Source organism: Pinus tabuliformis, chromosome 4_1, assembly GCF_031772625.1.
Source record: "Pinus tabuliformis cultivar Carrire ecotype Pingquan chromosome 4_1, CPIR1, whole genome shotgun sequence".
Taxonomy (NCBI): Eukaryota; Viridiplantae; Streptophyta; class Pinopsida; order Pinales; family Pinaceae; genus Pinus; species Pinus tabuliformis.
In genome coordinates, this window is record NC_142303.1 from 745,145,653 (window position 1) to 745,152,453 (window position 6,801).

Below are 6,801 nucleotides of genomic sequence, written 5' to 3' on the forward strand. Positions count from 1 at the left end.
CACTGCCATCTCTGTTTAGGGATTGGGGTGCAGTCTATACCATCCACCAAAAAAACGCAGTCTGTTCTACTCTCATGCAAGCTGCAACACAGTAGGTTTAATCATGGTTCCTTCCATGCACTTTTGCTCTTGAGCCATACCTCGTCATTGCAATTCCATGCACGACTTTTCTTCATGATTTACAGCACTGTTTATTGATTTAATAGCACAGGTAGCACTGGTTAATGAATTCTCATTTTTGGTGCAGGACATAAATCATTTGTTTTATTTACACTGCTCCATATCATTCTACTTCCTTCTTCTTCTTCTTCACCTCTCCTCAAGCCACCTACTTGACCTCTGTTCAGCTCCTTTTCCTTCCAACTCATCCATTGCCACGTAGCTTCATCTTTTTGACCTTTCGTTGCTGCCATCCTTCTATCCACCAATCAACTCCATGCACTCTCTCTCCATCTTATTCCTCTGCCCCTGAGTCATCACAAGTTCCATCTCCACCTTACCTATCCACCCAAACCATCCCATCACTTCACCATCACCCAAAACTTCCACTTACAACTCATCCTGTAGAAGTTAGCAGACTTCCTGTAGAATTCCTTAGTTTCCTGTAGGATCCCCTGCAGACATCCTGTAGAAGCCTGCAAACTTGGTTTCCGAGCATCCGAATGTTGTAGATCTCTGTGGACTAATGCTAGGGACCCTCTGGGACTTCTCCTAGCCAACCTGACCTTTCCCAAGCTTTCTCTCCTTTCGCACCACCTCTGCACAACCAAACCCTAATAAGGAACAAATTCATAATCACTCCATCCACTTAAGCAAAAATACAAAAACAATGTTCATTTTCATAGAAGTAGTTTGAGTTCATGCACTTCACATCATTAGAAGTAATGGCATCAGTTGTAGACATTTGCACTTTCACTATTGCATCATAGAGGTCAAACTAGTCAGATTAGGGTTTACTAGGGTTTCATGTTTTGGTTGGCTTTCAGTTCATTTTTGCAAAGTAGATTGATTTCCTCTGAGATAGCCTTCGTCCATCATTTAGAAAGCTTCTTCTGAGAGCATATAGAAGTTGGCTTGAGCCCTAGCGGACTTGTGCCAGCTGACCAAGTGACAGCTGCGACAAGAGCTAGTACTTGTGCATACAGCACCGTCGCTTCCATGTTTGTACGAACTACCGGGTTGATAAAATTAGAGATAGGGAGCCCCAGGAGTTGTAGCATTATTGCTACAATACTGGAGCTCACCAGGTATAACAACACTTGTTATCCCTTCCATACATTAACCATTTAGTAACTTCTCAAATCATGAACAAGGTCCATAGTAAGAGTACACCATTCAACCATTCCTATAACCAACATATAACCATAATAGAATCTGTGAAAAGCTAGCCATAAGATCAACATAATAACCAGATATGTTCTCATCAATCAGAATAGGAAAATAGCTCATATTATCACATGGAAAAGCCAACCCAGTTTGGAAATTCCATGTACCACCTAACCATAGATTGGCCTAAACCAAATATCTCTTTCAACCAATCACCCTCGTGCCATATTCCAAGAATGAATGTGGGATCATATGGGTTAAAACAAAATAGAATCAACCAAGTCTTCCAAAGGCCAAACCACCTCAACCCTCAACCACAGTGGTTTCACCTAAACTGGTCCAGAAATCACTAACAGAAAAACAAGCTTGGATGCCTTTGACTTCCTTCACTAGCCTCAGAGGAATTTTCCCACCACATCATTTGTGGAATGTAAATATTTTATTTCAAAAATAATAAAATGTAAAATGTGTGGAATACCAAGAGTCCCACACGGAATGTGAAAAGTCACTGGAAAGTTCTAAAGTCATGTAGAAGTTTAAAGGTCACATAGGAATTTGAAAATTCATAGTAGAATCTCAAGAATCATGAGGGAGGTCAAGAATCACATGGGAGGTGGAGAGTCACCTCATTTGTTATAAATACACCCCCATATCTCAAGAGAAGGGACTTTTTACTTTTCACATTGGCTTCTCTAATTTGGCATAGGAGAGATGATATTTATTTGGAGGTAAGAGTGGTGACTTAATGTTCCACTATTGGGGCTAGTGTGGTAGTTTAATTGTAATTGTATATCTTGACACTTTCACTTAATATATGAATCTCTTCGAGCCATCATACTTTCATGCATATGTAATGAATGATTGTAAGACTATTATTTCATCGTTTATTGTGTATGTTTACGTTAACACATACTAATGAAAATGGACTATTTCATTGGCTTTGGTATGCATCTCATTGAATGTGTGTTATTACTACTTTAATCATCATTGTTATATTGTGAAATATTTTGCATGTTAATCCATGAAACTTTCATGCTCTTGTGTGTCTATTTTAGGATAGTACTATTATTTTTCTTCTAGAGGCTCACTCTATATTTCCTTGCCATGAAAGTGCCTTAAATTAATTACAGTTTCATGCCTCATAATGTTAACTTATTTTCTTGTCTCAAATATTATTTGTATAATCTCTTATGTTGATAATTACATCCAAGGAATATTCCTAAGATTATGGAAACTAGCCTTATTATTTGGTTGGGGCTCATACTCCAAATGGTGTGAGGTCTAATTTGGACTTCATACTAGGGAGACCCCTTCGTTGGCATATTTCTAACACCATCAATAGTTAGTGCTAGAAGGAGGGCCATATGACAAGTTGAGCCTGTGAAGTCTGTTTTGAATATCTTATCTTAAATGTCTTCTCCCCAAATCATACTCACGGGATGTTTTTCTAATAGATCAAATCTTAAACATTCACTCCCTACAGAAATATTTTACAAATTATTTCAATCAAAGTTTGATGGCAAGGGTGGAGCATCCATAGCCAAACATACATATCAATTCCTTAAGTTTTTTGTTTTTCATGAATTAGATTATGAAGACGTTGCTTGTAAATTATTCAACCTCACTCTTGAAGGTTGAGTTAAGATGTGGCGCCATACCTTACCATCTGCTACAATTCATTCATTTGAATAACTCTTTAAGGAGCTTCATCAATCCTTTGACAGGTATGATTATCAAAATGTGTATAAGAGGATAAATCAGCTTAGAATGAAACCTAATGAATCATTAGAGGATTTCACTAATAGATTTATTCACTTTTTCTACAAATTTAAAAGGAAGATGTGGATTGGGATTTTATGAATGAAAAGTTTCATTATTTAGTTTGGATTTATTTAGAACTGTCTAAATCTAAATCTTTTACAAACCTTCTAGCTTATCTCAATCTCAGGATGCTTAACATTTTAGAGGAACCTACTCTCCCTTTTGTTACTTCTCCTCCTCCTTTATCATTACTAAATGATATGGTCCCTCATATCAATGATGAAGTTCGAAAACTTGAAAACCAAATTGTTGATCCACTTATCCCACCTTCATTTCCTTCCCATGGATAAAATCTTCTCTAGGAAAATTTTGAATGTTCTAATAAATCCATGGAGCTTGAGGTGAAGATTGATGTGTATAATTCAAATATTGAATCTGATATGATTGAAATTATTTCTTCTATGAAGGATAATTTTCATCCTCTATCATTTACACCTCATGATCCCCTGTACCTTCATTCGTTTAATCAATCTGTTTCATTAGTAGCTACTCCAAATACTCTAGATTTTCAATTTTTTGGTTCACACGGTAATCAAGTACAAGGTGATCACATTTCATAGATAGAGGTGCAAAAGGATGAAGAAACTTTTGATCTCCCTTCTCTTTTTCAAATTCCTCTGTGTCAAGATGATGTTTCTACATTCTTTGTTGATAAGGAATTTCAACATCTCGGTGTTCAGTCAAGTGGGATTGAATTTCTTGGCAAAAATAGAGCCTTGGAAAACCATCACTATGTCATGAGAATATTCACTACACACATTCCCACAACTTAGCACACTTTCTGGTTGCAGCTGACACTTATGTCATAACTTGTATTCTAAGTGTCGCAAAGATAAATTACAATTGTTGCACCTAGAAATAAGTGTCACTTTGCTGTCATTTTAAGGTATACATAATTGATATTGGGTACCGAGCATTCTCTTGCCTTGTGTTGATGTTATCTAAGTGTGAGATCATTGTCTCAAGACTTGTTTGCATGTTTTGTTCTGTCTTGTCTCAATTGTTCTACACATAGTCTTTTTATGAGCTTTCGTTGTCTATGCAACTTGCTGACTTTCCTCCCTCCTAGAAATACACATTGTGCAGTATTAATTCATATATATCCACCCTTTTCACCTGGAACTATGCACTAAGTAGTCACTACTTTCAAGGATTGTGCATTGTGAAGTCATGGAGCTCACTATTTACCTCTTGTCCCTGAAAACTGCATAATATTTCTCCCAATCAATCTTCCATTATGCACTACGCAGTCTTATTTAATAGTCAGGTCACACTACCTCCTCAACCTACATAATTGTGCAATCGCTTGGCTCGGTCTTCCCTTAACTACACGTTGCGTAATCACAGTGAGAAATCCTACCTCACTGTGTCACTGTCTCCCTCAACTGAACATTTTTTTCTTCTAGTCCCTCAACCACTATGCATTGCATAGTCATAGTGATTATAAATTCACCACTACTTCCTTTTACTATTTGTTGTGCAAACTCTGAGCCTCCTCCTCGGTCTTGCACTTTGTCCTAGGTTCAATCAATGAATTGCATGAAGAAGTTAGACTAGGAGATTTCTGGACTAATGTCATATTGTCATGAGTGAATTTCATCTACAGGTACTATATCTTGACATGATAAGATGATTCTCAAGGAGGATTCCAAGGAGATCATGCAAGAACACACTTGTGAAGCTGAAGAGACAAAGAGACTATCAAGCAAGAAGATGAAGGGACACTAGATCACGATGGAAGATTGAAGATCAAAATCACAAGGAAGACTCCATATCATCTAAGCTCTGGGAGGATGAAGATGAAACACATGCAAGAATTATCATGAAGATACAAGGGAGGTCACTAAGGAGAGGCTACAAGAGAGAATTTGTGAAGAAGAAGAAAAAGAAAGAACCATCATGAAGGACATGAAGGAATCTTGGACCATGATAACATAGTGGAATATCATGTTGACTTGGTAGGTTTTAACACTAATCTAGTCTATTTCCAGGGTAAAGATAAAGAACAAGGAAAATACCATCGTGAAGAATATACAAAGATGGAATCTAGGAGAAATTCTTGGCCCGGACACATCACAATAAAGTTCCATGTTATCAATGCCAAGTCATGGCTTGTCTAAGTGTCATCACAAAGTCATATGTGTTAATGTATCTTACCACATTATTTATGGAATGTAATTATTTTATTTCAAAAATAAGAAAATGTAAAATATGTGTGTTATAGGCCATTTTGTCACATCTGATCAATAGGCCTCCTAAAGGGGTCAATCAACATCCTATTCCCCCTTTACATAATCATTGCACAAAGCCCTATGCATAACTCTCTCATTTCCCATAGTTTTTGCCCTAAACTACATCATCCGAACTAGTTTTAGGACCAACTCTCCATGGCCTCTTTCTGGACTATGTTCACCTACATGTTTCTCCATTGTGGCCTACATTGATCTCCTACAAATTTCTCCCCTTTACATGTGTTATGGTTCTAGAAATTTGGGGAAAAGAGAGATAATATTGAAGCCTTGATTTACAAAAGCTTCTAGGATCTATTGAACCATTTACCTTAGATAAAAAAATTAGAACCTATCCTACTTTGGAGTTATCATCCCTTATCCTTAGATGTCATCCTCCCATCAAGATTGCATCTCAATCCAAATATTGGTAAAAGGATAAGAACTCCCAGCTTACCTCACTGCTCTATATATTTACAAACTTCCATATGCAAGGGGTTTCCTTTTGGAGAGTGATTCTACCCTTATGTTGTTGTTGTGAAAGTTATTTTTCATGCATTTAGGGTGACTAGAGTTGCAGTTTGTAACAAAGGAAGGACAAGTCAACAACTTGGAGGAGCTCTTCTACAAGATCAACACTTATTTATGGTTGTAACTCACTCCATTTATATCAATACAAAGAGTCCTTTGTTTTCCTATATGTGATGTCATTATTTCATGCATTTAGATACCATGTTGATCTGTTGAATAAAGTAGATAGATGATTCTACATAGATCTTGTAGTTTCTTGGCTTGTATTTTATGGTTGTGCAGGTTCTAATTTTGGCAATTGGAGCTAGGATTGGAGAATTTAAGCCAAAGAAGGAGCAAAGCATATGACATATTCCAAGTAGGTTTCATCCCTTCATCTACTTACTTTAATGAAAACATTGGGTCCTTTGTCTTTCTGTTGTTATAGGTCATTCCACCAGACCTAGGGGAGATATTTTGTCTGTAGTCATAAATCCCGCATAAAACATAAGTGAATCAACTAGGGAATGGTGTATTCCCTTGGTGGTTTATTTGTCCATTGTGTTTGATTTACCTCTTTCATAGACCTTTGCTTCTTTAATCAACTAGGAATATACCTAGGAATTGACTCCATTAAGTACTATTTGCAATTTTATGGCGGAATCCTCTTCCCCTAAACCAAGGCACCCTTGAGTTTGATGATAGAGCATTATAGCATTGCAAAAAACTAGTGCCTCTTCTACACCTACATTGATCCCTGTTTTTTCACAAATTTCTCTTATTTTCACAATGTTGATTTGATCTCCTCACTTCCATCTAACCTTCCCTTAGTCGTGGGTGTCTTGTGGTCCCTTTGAAGCCTCCATTTGGTTTGAATTTGTGTGATTTCCTTTGGTAAGAATTGGTTTCGATTTTT